Source organism: Paramacrobiotus metropolitanus, unplaced genomic scaffold (assembly GCF_019649055.1).
Source record: "Paramacrobiotus metropolitanus isolate TYO unplaced genomic scaffold, Prichtersi_v1.0 Parri_scaffold0000232, whole genome shotgun sequence".
Classification (NCBI taxonomy): domain Eukaryota; kingdom Metazoa; phylum Tardigrada; class Eutardigrada; order Parachela; family Macrobiotidae; genus Paramacrobiotus; species Paramacrobiotus metropolitanus.
The window spans coordinates 3,486-4,345 of record NW_026570452.1 but is presented as its reverse complement, the minus strand read 5'-3'; positions in this window follow the sequence as shown (position 1 = coordinate 4,345).

Below are 860 nucleotides of genomic sequence, written 5' to 3'. Positions count from 1 at the left end.
CCAGTGTTGGTGCGGTACGCGTAGCTTTAGGCCCTGAAAAGAATGAAGTATAAATACTTATAAGCTGCACCGTAAAACAGCTTAACGTAGATCCGAATGTACCGAGTGCAACAAATTCGTTGATGTGCTCATTAGGCTCCAAGGACGATGACAAATCTCTAAACATGTCCCCACTGGCGGATCAGGCAAGTCATCAGTGTGAATATAAAGATACTGTCTGCAAAGTGCACAGATAGAATCACAATACGAAAGACAGTTTCTTGAAATTCAGTACTTGCCAGTATCATGATATAACAAGCGGTCTCCAACCATTTCCATAAACTTCAGCAAGTGCAACCGCGCATATGCTGTTGTGAATGCCGCAATGACAACATTTGTCTTTCTGCTTGTTGGGATGTAATCTTTTTTAGAACGGTATTGAACAGCCATAACTTCATCAGTCACCAAGTCGAATCCGGCAACTTCGTATTTATTGGAAAACAAATAATCATGGAAAATCTCTTTCTTTTCAACAAATGCGGTGTTGGATGTGTCCTCCTGCTGGCCGAACTTACCCTGTAAAAGACTCAGAATTAAAACTGCATGTTGCCAATCGAATTAATACTCTTTACCAAAAACTATTCAGCATAAGTTTGGACAACGCTCTTAGCCCATCGTTCTTCGCAATGTTGTTTTATCCAATAAAATATTTTCTTTAATAAGAAACTCTTCAATATATCTGTCTTTGTCTTCCTCTGTTCGACAGTTCGGTGGATAGCCTGATGCCTCTGTTTTAGGCTTCAAAAATAGATCTATGTATTCTCTGAATAAATATTGCATCTGCTCTGGATAATGCCAAACAGAGTAAATCTTTTCAATGC